Raw genomic sequence first — 13,208 nt, 5'->3', positions numbered from 1 at the left:
CCGGAGGTAATTGAAGAGGACCAGAGTATCTCTGATACTGAGGTCTTCGCAAACGAGTGGAAGAGGAAACATCGCTTCAAGCGATAACCTCAATAGAGTTGGTCATCTCCCTTTTTAGTCAACTTATTTATTTATATATTTATTTATTTATTTATTTTAATTTAACACTTTAAATGTGTTCCATTCTGCAGTGGAACTGCAATGGCTTTTATCGGCACAAGGAGGAGCTGGCCATTTTAATCCAAGATTTTAAACCCTCTTGTATTTGTCTCCAAGAGACCCATTTTAAGGCTGAAGATAAGGGTATTCTGAAGGGATTCACTGTTTTTAGAACGGATGACCTAAGTGGCCAACGAGCCCAAGGGGGAGTAGCAGTTGCGGCCCGTGAGGCCCTTTACACCTCGCGAGTCCAACTGAACTCTCCATTCCAGGCCGTCGCTGTCACGGTGCACACCCCTGAGAGGATGACGTTATGCAACGTGTATCTGCCAGAGGGTGCACCGGTGACCCGCCTGAACCTTGAAGCCCTTGTCCACCAGCTTCCTCAGCCGTTCATTTTGATGGGAGATTTTAATGCCCATGATCCTCTCTGGGGAGGGCCAGAAACCCAAAGCAATAGAAGAGGTCGAATTTTATCCAACTTTATTGAGGATTTTAACCTGTTTTTATTAAATAGCGGCGAAAAAACCCGCTTTAACAGCTTCAATGGGGAATTCTCAGCAATAGATCTTTGTCTATGCTCGAGAAGTCTAGCCCCAAAGCTGAAAATGTCCACCCACAACGATCTCTGTGGGAGTGACCATTTTCCTCTTCTACTCGTTAAGGAAGACTCTTCGCCCACCATTTCAAAACCTCCGGAAAAGTGGCGTATTAACCGTGCGGACTGGCCACTTTTCAAGCGTACGTTTACATATAAACACGACGCAAGTTTCGACGCGTTGCACAACGTCGATAAACTAAGTTCAACGCTGTTGGCGGCAGCTACCAAAAGTATCCCTCGTACGTCCGGGAACATTAATCGAGCTCCTGTCCCTTGGTGGAACGGGGAATGCGACCGGGCGATTCGGGCGAGGAAAAAAGCATTAAATATTTTTAGAAAATATCCCACGGCAACTAATCTGGCATCGTACCGCCGCCTGAGAGCGCGAGCTCGAAGGGCCGTGAAGGAGGCCAAGAGGGCTTCCTGGATAGAATACGTCTCTACCATCAACCATCGCACGCCGCTTGGTCAGGTATGGGACAAAGTGAAGAAAATCTCCGGGTCCAAGGGCTCATTTGTCATCTCGCCATTGCTTGTTGCTGGCCGGGTGGTTAATTCACCTGCCGAAATAAGCAACATATTTGCCAGTCAGTTCGCGGCCAATAGCAGTGACGAGGGCTATGCCGCGGACTTTGCGAACCTGAAGAGGCGATGCGAGAGAGTCCCTCTCAATTTTGGTGCAGGTCCTACAAGTGAATATTACAATGAGCCTTTCACGTCCTGGGAGCTTAAATCCGCCATCGAAGACTCCCATTACACCTCGCCAGGGGCGGACGAAATCCACAACGCATTTCTCCGGAACATTCCGGAAACTGCGATTGGGGAGGTCCTAAATACCCTCAACCAACTTTGGAACGAGGGCAGTTTTCCAAATGCCTGGCGAGAGTCCATCGTGATACCAATCCCAAAACAGGGCAAGGACAAAAATGACCCGAACAACTACCGTCCCATATCTCTCACCAGCTGCCTGTGCAAGGTGATGGAACGGATGGTAAACCGACGTCTCATGTGGTGCTTGGAGAGTCGACACCTGCTCTCCGACGCTCAGTGCGGCTTTCGGCGTGGCAGGTCCACGACAGACCATCTGGTGCGCACTGAGAACTTCATCCAGGAAGCCTTTCTCCACCGTCAACACGTCATAGCAGTCTTTTTCGACCTGGAGAAGGCCTATGATAGTGTGTGGCGATGGAGAATCCTCAACACGCTCCACAAGTGGGGATTTAGAGGCAACATGGCCCTATTTATCAGAAATTTTTTAACTAACCGCCTTTTTAAAGTAAGGACTGGGAAGCACTTATCCCGATCTTTTACACAGGAGAACGGGGTACCCCAGGGTTCAGTACTGAGCGTGACGTTATTTGCCATCGCCATCAACGACGTGGTGGAATGCATCAATGCCCCGGTGATGGCATCGCTCTATGTGGACGACTTAGCCATATTTTGCCGGTCGACACGACTGCCAAACGCTTCCAGGCAAGCCCAGGTGACTCTAAACAAACTGGGAGAGTGGTCGCGAAAGAACGGATTTCGTTTCTCCATGGAGAAAACGAAATGCGTGCACTTTCACCGTCTTCGCGGTTACCACGTTACCCCGACCCTAACCCTGTTGGGTAGGATTCTTCCATTTGTGGAGTCCGTCCGCTTTCTCGGCATGATCCTGGACCAAAAGCTGAACTGGCGGGAGCATATCCGCGTGTTACGCGAGAGGTGTCGCCAAACCCTCAACGTTTTAAAGTTTTTAACTCACTCCACTTGAGGAGCAGACCGCTCCACCATGCTTTTATTGTACAGAGGCTTGGTGCGATCCAAACTGGACTATGGTTCCATAGTGTATTCCTCAGGACGAGAGTCTTACTTGAGACCACTCACATGTCCACAATGCTGGGATACGGTTGGCCACCGGGGCATTTAGAACAAGCCCAGTCCCAAGCTTACTTGCAGACGCAGGGGAGCCTCCGTTGGAAACCCGCAGGATGATTTTAATGGGCAACTATGCCTGTAAAATTTTATCAGAGACAATCCACCCTTGTTTTAACATAGTTTTTAACCAACGGTTTTTAGACTTATTTAACAGGCGGAGAAGGGCAACTAGGCCCTTTGCCGTTCGTTTTAATGATTTTATTAATGAGGTAAATTTTACATTTCCTCAAATATGCCCCGTCTCCTATGCTAAGTATCCGCCTTGGTTAACACCAATGCCGGATATTAAACTCATTGCCAGTGCACGCCGCAAAGCCAAAACGACCGATTCCGAATACCAGCAGCTCTTCAGTGCCGTCCTCAGCTCACTTTCTGACTTTGTCCCAGTCTACACCGACGGGTCAAAGTCAGAATCTGCATGTGCCTATGCGGTCGTGTCCCACTACCATGGAGTCGTGAGGAAAAAACTGCACACTTCTTGCAGCATTTTCACAGCCGAGCTGTCAGCCATAAGGACGGCCCTAGGAGAAATAAAAGAAAGCAATGGCTCTTTCCTCATCTGCACCGACTCGTTGAGCGCCCTAAAATCTTTATCGGCCTTTGCACCTGTGCACCCGATAGTCCAGGAGATCCATTATACCCTGTTGTCCCTTCAGAGAAAGGGGAACAGGGTCTCCTTTATATGGACTCCTGGTCACGTCGGCATAAGAGGCAACGAAAAAGCTGACCAGGCAGCGAAGGATGCCCTTCGACAACCCGAGACCGACTCCACCTTGGTTCCAATGGAGGACGTGAAGGCCGCCTTGCGGAACTCGGTCCTGCATCAGTGGAAGGAGACTTGGCAGTCTCTTCAAAATAATAAACTCAGGGCAATAAAACCGGTCGTTTCACCATGGTCCTCTTCCATCCGGAACATTCGGAGGGAAGAGGTCATGATTACGCGCCTGAGAATAGGACACTCTGCCCTCACTCATTCGTACCTCTTTGCGGAGGTAAAAGAACAGCCCCGCTGCAATGAGTGTTTCCAACCCCTGACGATAAAACATATCCTGACGGAATGTACAACATACCAAAGGGCCAGAGACATGTTGAAGATAAGGGGAGACTTAAAAAATATTTTAGGGGATGACTCTGGGTCTATAAATCGAGTCTTAACTTTTTTAAGGGCAACCGGTTTAATGGGGCAGCTTTAGCTTCGGAGCGCATAATTTTAATGCTTTTGATTTTAGCATTTTCCTTTTTTTTTTGTTTATTTTATTTATTTATATATTTATTCGTATTTATCTGTTTACTTATTCCTAGTTTAAAAGGAACATAAGTTTTACGTAATGACAGTGGTGCAAAATGACCATAGCTGTCGACGCACCCTACAAACCCCTAAAACTACTACTACTCCTGGAGGGTGAGCTTTCTGGTTCCCAGCAGGGTGTCGGATGCCCTGTATGGACCGGGGAGTGATACCCCTCTTCGGCCCCGGATTTCGTGTAAACGGGAGGCCGGGAGCTAGCCACTCCCGGTCAATCGGCTTCCGTCGCGTTTTCGCTCCGGTGGCGAGTGCCAAGGTTGTGGGGGTCTGCGTAGGGAGGTCGGAGATGTAAGGGTTTTGGTGGGCCCTTGCACCGAAGATCCACCCCGAAACAGACAACCACTCCAGAAGCGCTATATCCCTCGAGTTAGCCCTGGCGACCGCTCCGGTTTGGCGGAGTGGCGTCCCAAATGTGAGGCTCCGTGGCGGGTGGGGAGGCCGAGGGACGAATCATTTCTTATTATGGAGGAAAAACCCTTTCCACCACTAAAAAGATCCCGTCCGGACACCGGCGGGGGAGAAAAGTGCATAGGCGCATGTAAGCGCTATTTAATTATGTCGTGCATAAAGGAAGGTGAAACCTTGAAAAAGGTTTCTCCTTTCTTAATTCGCAGAGTTTTGTCACAGATTGTGCCTGGGGACCCAAAGAGCGTGAAGAAGCTCCGGGATGGTACACTTCTTATAGAGACCCTGAACGATACACAAAGCGATAAACTGCCTGCTATGGGAATGCTCCATGACATTCCGATTAAGGTGGAGGTGCACCGCACTCTTAACACCTGTCGGGGAGTCATCAGTCACTACGACCTCCTATACGTGGACATCGAAGAAATCAAGAGAGAAATGTTCTCTCAGGGAGTGACTGATTGTCGTCGACTCACCACGAGGCGCAACGGAGAAAACGTAAACAGCACCTCCGTGATCTTGACGTTTGCGCGTGATAGACTACCCGACAAGGTGTTTGTGGGCTATGAATCGGTACCAGTGAGGCCATTCATCCCAAATCCCGTGCGTTGTTTCAAATGCCAACGGTTCGGCCATGTCGCGTCGCGTTGCGAGGGTAAGGCCACCTGCCCGCGCTGTGGCAAAGACGCGCACGAGGATAAAGAGTGCTCTTCGGAACCTCTTTGTGTCAATTGCGAGGGTACACACCCAGTGTACTCTCGTGATTGCCCGAAGATGAAAGAAGAGAGGAAAGTCATGGAGATAAAAACCCTTGAAAAAATCCCATATGCGGAAGCGAGGAGAAAATACAGGGCGCTAATCGCTCCAACTTTCTCCCGGTCCTTTGCTTCCGTTGCAACCACGCAATGTGTAAAGTGTACCATCGCCACGCAGACGGAGATACCGAAAGAATCCCCAGTTGAAAACACGCAAGTGCCTAAACCCAAAAGGGTGAAGGATGGGAAGAGTAAGGTGGACAAGGAGCCACCTACTCCTGTGGGCCCTTCAAAGAAGAGCCCACAGAAAACCACCAAGGGGAACACGCCAAAAGGGCGTGAGAATACACCTTCCCCGCCGCCTCCAGTGAAGCCAAAGAGGCCGGAGGTAATTGAAGAGGACCAGAGTATCTCTGATACTGAGGTCTTCGCAAACGAGTGGAAGAGGAAACATCGCTTCAAGCGATAACCTCAATAGAGTTGGTCATCTCCCTTTTTAGTCAACTTATTTATTTATATATTTATTTATTTATTTATTTTAATTTAACACTTTAAATGTGTTCCATTCTGCAGTGGAACTGCAATGGCTTTTATCGGCACAAGGAGGAGCTGGCCATTTTAATCCAAGATTTTAAACCCTCTTGTATTTGTCTCCAAGAGACCCATTTTAAGGCTGAAGATAAGGGTATTCTGAAGGGATTCACTGTTTTTAGAACGGATGACCTAAGTGGCCAACGAGCCCAAGGGGGAGTAGCAGTTGCGGCCCGTGAGGCCCTTTACACCTCGCGAGTCCAACTGAACTCTCCATTCCAGGCCGTCGCTGTCACGGTGCACACCCCTGAGAGGATGACGTTATGCAACGTGTATCTGCCAGAGGGTGCACCGGTGACCCGCCTGAACCTTGAAGCCCTTGTCCACCAGCTTCCTCAGCCGTTCATTTTGATGGGAGATTTTAATGCCCATGATCCTCTCTGGGGAGGGCCAGAAACCCAAAGCAATAGGAGAGGTCGAATTTTATCCAACTTTATTGAGGATTTTAACCTGTTTTTATTAAATAGCGGCGAAAAAACCCGCTTTAACAGCTTCAATGGGGAATTCTCAGCAATAGATCTTTGTCTATGCTCGAGAATTCTAGCCCCAAAGCTGAAAATGTCCACCCACAACGATCTCTGTGGGAGTGACCATTTTCCTCTTCTACTCGTTAAGGAAGACTCTTCGCCCACCATTTCAAAACCTCCGGAAAAGTGGCGTATTAACCGTGCGGACTGGCCACTTTTCAAGCGTACGTTTACATATAAACACGACGCAAGTTTCGACGCGTTGCACAACGTCGATAAACTAAGTTCAACGCTGTTGGCGGCAGCTACCAAAAGTATCCCTCGTACGTCCGGGAACATTAATCGAGCTCCTGTCCCTTGGTGGAACGGGGAATGCGACCGGGCGATTCGGGCGAGGAAAAAAGCATTAAATATTTTTAGAAAATATCCCACGGCAACTAATCTGGCATCGTACCGCCGCCTGAGAGCGCGAGCTCGAAGGGCCGTGAAGGAGGCCAAGAGGGCTTCCTGGATAGAATACGTCTCTACCATCAACCATCGCACGCCGCTTGGTCAGGTATGGGACAAAGTGAAGAAAATCTCCGGGTCCAAGGGCTCATTTGTCATCTCGCCATTGCTTGTTGCTGGCCGGGTGGTTAATTCACCTGCCGAAATAAGCAACATATTTGCCAGTCAGTTCGCGGCCAATAGCAGTGACGAGGGCTATGCCGCGGACTTTGCGAACCTGAAGAGGCGATGCGAGAGAGTCCCTCTCAATTTTGGTGCAGGTCCTACAAGTGAATATTACAATGAGCCTTTCACGTCCTGGGAGCTTAAATCCGCCATCGAAGACTCCCATTACACCTCGCCAGGGGCGGACGAAATCCACAACGCATTTCTCCGGAACATTCCGGAAACTGCGATTGGGGAGGTCCTAAATACCCTCAACCAACTTTGGAACGAGGGCAGTTTTCCAAATGCCTGGCGAGAGTCCATCGTGATACCAATCCCAAAACAGGGCAAGGACAAAAATGACCCGAACAACTACCGTCCCATATCTCTCACCAGCTGCCTGTGCAAGGTGATGGAACGGATGGTAAACCGACGTCTCATGTGGTGCTTGGAGAGTCGACACCTGCTCTCCGACGCTCAGTGCGGCTTTCGGCGTGGCAGGTCCACGACAGACCATCTGGTGCGCACTGAGAACTTCATCCAGGAAGCCTTTCTCCACCGTCAACACGTCATAGCAGTCTTTTTCGACCTGGAGAAGGCCTATGATAGTGTGTGGCGATGGAGAATCCTCAACACGCTCCACAAGTGGGGATTTAGAGGCAACATGGCCCTATTTATCAGAAATTTTTTAACTAACCGCCTTTTTAAAGTAAGGACTGGGAAGCACTTATCCCGATCTTTTACACAGGAGAACGGGGTACCCCAGGGTTCAGTACTGAGCGTGACGTTATTTGCCATCGCCATCAACGACGTGGTGGAATGCATCAATGCCCCGGTGATGGCATCGCTCTATGTGGACGACTTAGCCATATTTTGCCGGTCGACACGACTGCCAAACGCTTCCAGGCAAGCCCAGGTGACTCTAAACAAACTGGGAGAGTGGTCGCGAAAGAACGGATTTCGTTTCTCCATGGAGAAAACGAAATGCGTGCACTTTCACCGTCTTCGCGGTTACCACGTTACCCCGACCCTAACCCTGTTGGGTAGGATTCTTCCATTTGTGGAGTCCGTCCGCTTTCTCGGCATGATCCTGGACCAAAAGCTGAACTGGCGGGAGCATATCCGCGTGTTACGCGAGAGGTGTCGCCAAACCCTCAACGTTTTAAAGTTTTTAACTCACTCCACTTGAGGAGCAGACCGCTCCACCATGCTTTTATTGTACAGAGGCTTGGTGCGATCCAAACTGGACTATGGTTCCATAGTGTATTCCTCAGGACGAGAGTCTTACTTGAGACCACTCACATGTCCACAATGCTGGGATACGGTTGGCCACCGGGGCATTTAGAACAAGCCCAGTCCCAAGCTTACTTGCAGACGCAGGGGAGCCTCCGTTGGAAACCCGCAGGATGATTTTAATGGGCAACTATGCCTGTAAAATTTTATCAGAGACAATCCACCCTTGTTTTAACATAGTTTTTAACCAACGGTTTTTAGACTTATTTAACAGGCGGAGAAGGGCAACTAGGCCCTTTGCCGTTCGTTTTAATGATTTTATTAATGAGGTAAATTTTACATTTCCTCAAATATGCCCCGTCTCCTATGCTAAGTATCCGCCTTGGTTAACACCAATGCCGGATATTAAACTCATTGCCAGTGCACGCCGCAAAGCCAAAACGACCGATTCCGAATACCAGCAGCTCTTCAGTGCCGTCCTCAGCTCACTTTCTGACTTTGTCCCAGTCTACACCGACGGGTCAAAGTCAGAATCTGCATGTGCCTATGCGGTCGTGTCCCACTACCATGGAGTCGTGAGGAAAAAACTGCACACTTCTTGCAGCATTTTCACAGCCGAGCTGTCAGCCATAAGGACGGCCCTAGGAGAAATAAAAGAAAGCAATGGCTCTTTCCTCATCTGCACCGACTCGTTGAGCGCCCTAAAATCTTTATCGGCCTTTGCACCTGTGCACCCGATAGTCCAGGAGATCCATTATACCCTGTTGTCCCTTCAGAGAAAGGGGAACAGGGTCTCCTTTATATGGACTCCTGGTCACGTCGGCATAAGAGGCAACGAAAAAGCTGACCAGGCAGCGAAGGATGCCCTTCGACAACCCGAGACCGACTCCACCTTGGTTCCAATGGAGGACGTGAAGGCCGCCTTGCGGAACTCGGTCCTGCATCAGTGGAAGGAGACTTGGCAGTCTCTTCAAAATAATAAACTCAGGGCAATAAAACCGGTCGTTTCACCATGGTCCTCTTCCATCCGGAACATTCGGAGGGAAGAGGTCATGATTACGCGCCTGAGAATAGGACACTCTGCCCTCACTCATTCGTACCTCTTTGCGGAGGTAAAAGAACAGCCCCGCTGCAATGAGTGTTTCCAACCCCTGACGATAAAACATATCCTGACGGAATGTACAACATACCAAAGGGCCAGAGACATGTTGAAGATAAGGGGAGACTTAAAAAATATTTTAGGGGATGACTCTGGGTCTATAAATCGAGTCTTAACTTTTTTAAGGGCAACCGGTTTAATGGGGCAGCTTTAGCTTCGGAGCGCATAATTTTAATGCTTTTGATTTTAGCATTTTCCTTTTTTTTTTGTTTATTTTATTTATTTATATATTTATTCGTATTTATCTGTTTACTTATTCCTAGTTTAAAAGGAACATAAGTTTTACGTAATGACAGTGGTGCAAAATGACCATAGCTGTCGACGCACCCTACAAACCCCTAAAACTACTACTACTCCTGGAGGGTGAGCTTTCTGGTTCCCAGCAGGGTGTCGGATGCCCTGTATGGACCGGGGAGTGATACCCCTCTTCGGCCCCGGATTTCGTGTAAACGGGAGGCCGGGAGCTAGCCACTCCCGGTCAATCGGCTTCCGTCGCGTTTTCGCTCCGGTGGCGAGTGCCAAGGTTGTGGGGGTCTGCGTAGGGAGGTCGGAGATGTAAGGGTTTTGGTGGGCCCTTGCACCGAAGATCCACCCCGAAACAGACAACCACTCCAGAAGCGCTATATCCCTCGAGTTAGCCCTGGCGACCGCTCCGGTTTGGCGGAGTGGCGTCCCAAATGTGAGGCTCCGTGGCGGGTGGGGAGGCCGAGGGACGAATCATTTCTTATTATGGAGGAAAAACCCTTTCCACCACTAAAAAGATCCCGTCCGGACACCGGCGGGGGAGAAAAGTGCATAGGCGCATGTAAGCGCTATTTAATTATGTCGTGCATAAAGGAAGGTGAAACCTTGAAAAAGGTTTCTCCTTTCTTAATTCGCAGAGTTTTGTCACAGATTGTGCCTGGGGACCCAAAGAGCGTGAAGAAGCTCCGGGATGGTACACTTCTTATAGAGACCCTGAACGATACACAAAGCGATAAACTGCCTGCTATGGGAATGCTCCATGACATTCCGATTAAGGTGGAGGTGCACCGCACTCTTAACACCTGTCGGGGAGTCATCAGTCACTACGACCTCCTATACGTGGACATCGAAGAAATCAAGAGAGAAATGTTCTCTCAGGGAGTGACTGATTGTCGTCGACTCACCACGAGGCGCAACGGAGAAAACGTAAACAGCACCTCCGTGATCTTGACGTTTGCGCGTGATAGACTACCCGACAAGGTGTTTGTGGGCTATGAATCGGTACCAGTGAGGCCATTCATCCCAAATCCCGTGCGTTGTTTCAAATGCCAACGGTTCGGCCATGTCGCGTCGCGTTGCGAGGGTAAGGCCACCTGCCCGCGCTGTGGCAAAGACGCGCACGAGGATAAAGAGTGCTCTTCGGAACCTCTTTGTGTCAATTGCGAGGGTACACACCCAGTGTACTCTCGTGATTGCCCGAAGATGAAAGAAGAGAGGAAAGTCATGGAGATAAAAACCCTTGAAAAAATCCCATATGCGGAAGCGAGGAGAAAATACAGGGCGCTAATCGCTCCAACTTTCTCCCGGTCCTTTGCTTCCGTTGCAACCACGCAATGTGTAAAGTGTACCATCGCCACGCAGACGGAGATACCGAAAGAATCCCCAGTTGAAAACACGCAAGTGCCTAAACCCAAAAGGGTGAAGGATGGGAAGAGTAAGGTGGACAAGGAGCCACCTACTCCTGTGGGCCCTTCAAAGAAGAGCCCACAGAAAACCACCAAGGGGAACACGCCAAAAGGGCGTGAGAATACACCTTCCCCGCCGCCTCCAGTGAAGCCAAAGAGGCCGGAGGTAATTGAAGAGGACCAGAGTATCTCTGATACTGAGGTCTTCGCAAACGAGTGGAAGAGGAAACATCGCTTCAAGCGATAACCTCAATAGAGTTGGTCATCTCCCTTTTTAGTCAACTTATTTATTTATATATTTATTTATTTATTTATTTTAATTTAACACTTTAAATGTGTTCCATTCTGCAGTGGAACTGCAATGGCTTTTATCGGCACAAGGAGGAGCTGGCCATTTTAATCCAAGATTTTAAACCCTCTTGTATTTGTCTCCAAGAGACCCATTTTAAGGCTGAAGATAAGGGTATTCTGAAGGGATTCACTGTTTTTAGAACGGATGACCTAAGTGGCCAACGAGCCCAAGGGGGAGTAGCAGTTGCGGCCCGTGAGGCCCTTTACACCTCGCGAGTCCAACTGAACTCTCCATTCCAGGCCGTCGCTGTCACGGTGCACACCCCTGAGAGGATGACGTTATGCAACGTGTATCTGCCAGAGGGTGCACCGGTGACCCGCCTGAACCTTGAAGCCCTTGTCCACCAGCTTCCTCAGCCGTTCATTTTGATGGGAGATTTTAATGCCCATGATCCTCTCTGGGGAGGGCCAGAAACCCAAAGCAATAGGAGAGGTCGAATTTTATCCAACTTTATTGAGGATTTTAACCTGTTTTTATTAAATAGCGGCGAAAAAACCCGCTTTAACAGCTTCAATGGGGAATTCTCAGCAATAGATCTTTGTCTATGCTCGAGAATTCTAGCCCCAAAGCTGAAAATGTCCACCCACAACGATCTCTGTGGGAGTGACCATTTTCCTCTTCTACTCGTTAAGGAAGACTCTTCGCCCACCATTTCAAAACCTCCGGAAAAGTGGCGTATTAACCGTGCGGACTGGCCACTTTTCAAGCGTACGTTTACATATAAACACGACGCAAGTTTCGACGCGTTGCACAACGTCGATAAACTAAGTTCAACGCTGTTGGCGGCAGCTACCAAAAGTATCCCTCGTACGTCCGGGAACATTAATCGAGCTCCTGTCCCTTGGTGGAACGGGGAATGCGACCGGGCGATTCGGGCGAGGAAAAAAGCATTAAATATTTTTAGAAAATATCCCACGGCAACTAATCTGGCATCGTACCGCCGCCTGAGAGCGCGAGCTCGAAGGGCCGTGAAGGAGGCCAAGAGGGCTTCCTGGATAGAATACGTCTCTACCATCAACCATCGCACGCCGCTTGGTCAGGTATGGGACAAAGTGAAGAAAATCTCCGGGTCCAAGGGCTCATTTGTCATCTCGCCATTGCTTGTTGCTGGCCGGGTGGTTAATTCACCTGCCGAAATAAGCAACATATTTGCCAGTCAGTTCGCGGCCAATAGCAGTGACGAGGGCTATGCCGCGGACTTTGCGAACCTGAAGAGGCGATGCGAGAGAGTCCCTCTCAATTTTGGTGCAGGTCCTACAAGTGAATATTACAATGAGCCTTTCACGTCCTGGGAGCTTAAATCCGCCATCGAAGACTCCCATTACACCTCGCCAGGGGCGGACGAAATCCACAACGCATTTCTCCGGAACATTCCGGAAACTGCGATTGGGGAGGTCCTAAATACCCTCAACCAACTTTGGAACGAGGGCAGTTTTCCAAATGCCTGGCGAGAGTCCATCGTGATACCAATCCCAAAACAGGGCAAGGACAAAAATGACCCGAACAACTACCGTCCCATATCTCTCACCAGCTGCCTGTGCAAGGTGATGGAACGGATGGTAAACCGACGTCTCATGTGGTGCTTGGAGAGTCGACACCTGCTCTCCGACGCTCAGTGCGGCTTTCGGCGTGGCAGGTCCACGACAGACCATCTGGTGCGCACTGAGAACTTCATCCAGGAAGCCTTTCTCCACCGTCAACACGTCATAGCAGTCTTTTTCGACCTGGAGAAGGCCTATGATAGTGTGTGGCGATGGAGAATCCTCAACACGCTCCACAAGTGGGGATTTAGAGGCAACATGGCCCTATTTATCAGAAATTTTTTAACTAACCGCCTTTTTAAAGTAAGGACTGGGAAGCACTTATCCCGATCTTTTACACAGGAGAACGGGGTACCCCAGGGTTCAGTACTGAGCGTGACGTTATTTGCCATCGCCATCAACGACGTGGTGGAATGCAT

Source organism: Hetaerina americana, unplaced genomic scaffold (genome assembly GCF_022747635.1).
Source record: "Hetaerina americana unplaced genomic scaffold, ioHetAmer1.1.p SCAF_47, whole genome shotgun sequence".
Lineage (NCBI taxonomy): Eukaryota > Metazoa > Arthropoda > Insecta > Odonata > Calopterygidae > Hetaerina > Hetaerina americana.
Note: the sequence above shows the minus strand (reverse complement) of the source record.